Below are 275 nucleotides of genomic sequence, written 5' to 3' on the forward strand. Positions count from 1 at the left end.
TGTGTTGATGGAGAAACTCCACTCGTTTGATATTTTTATGTGATGATCGAGAAACTCCACTCTTTTGATATTTGATGTGATGATGGAGAAACTCCACTCATTGGATATTTGATGTGATGATGGAGAAACTCCACTCATTCGATATTTTATGTGTTGATGGAGAAACTCCACTCATTGGATATTTGATGTGATGATGGAGAAACTCCACTCATTCGTTCTTTGATGTGTTGATGGAGAAACGCCACTCGTTTGATATTTGATATGTTCATGGAGAA

The sequence above is a fragment of the Eptatretus burgeri genome, unplaced genomic scaffold (genome assembly GCF_056783735.1).
Source record: "Eptatretus burgeri isolate ZD-2024b unplaced genomic scaffold, Ebu_testis_v1 Ebu_testis_scaffold_252, whole genome shotgun sequence".
In the NCBI taxonomy this organism is placed as follows: domain Eukaryota; kingdom Metazoa; phylum Chordata; class Myxini; order Myxiniformes; family Myxinidae; genus Eptatretus; species Eptatretus burgeri.